Raw genomic sequence first — 724 nt, forward strand, 5'->3', positions numbered from 1 at the left:
ACGACTGACTCTGCGGCAAATCCATTCGTATCTGGACAGGTGTGCCATGCAATTCTAAAACCCAAATTTGTATTGTATCTCATTGTAATTTGTATTGTTTTTAATAATGTGAGCCCCTCTGACTCTTGTTAAGAGAGGAAAGTGGGATGACGACAATAACAATAATAAATGTGTTCTTTTGGAGAGGATGTCCGCATTCTGTGGAGAGAAAAAGCAGCATATAAATAAACAAAACAACAACGACTGACTCTGCGGCAAATCCATTCCTATCTGGACAGGTGTGCCATCTAATTCTAAAATCCAAATGCTATTTAGCTTTGTGAAGTTATGGGACAGAGAGGTTGTTTGAAAAACACAACAAGAACAACAACAACAACAACAACAACAACAACAAATGTGTCTTTTTGGAGTGGTTGTCTGCATTCTGTGGAGAGAAAAAGCAGCATATAAATAAACAAAACAACAACGACTGACTCTGCGGCAAATCCATTCTTATCTGGACAGGTGTGCCATCTAATTCTAAAACCCAAATGCTATTTAGCTTTGTGAAGTTATGGGACAGAGAGGTTGTTTGAAAAACACAACAAGAACAACAACAACAACAACAAATGTGTCTTTTTGGAGTGGTTGTCCGCATTCTGTGGAGAGAAAAAGCAGCATATAAATAAACAAAACAACAACAACATCTGGCTCTGCAGCAAATCCATTCCTACCTGGACAGGTG

This window comes from Anolis carolinensis, chromosome 5, assembly GCF_035594765.1.
Source record: "Anolis carolinensis isolate JA03-04 chromosome 5, rAnoCar3.1.pri, whole genome shotgun sequence".
In the NCBI taxonomy this organism is placed as follows: domain Eukaryota; kingdom Metazoa; phylum Chordata; class Lepidosauria; order Squamata; family Dactyloidae; genus Anolis; species Anolis carolinensis.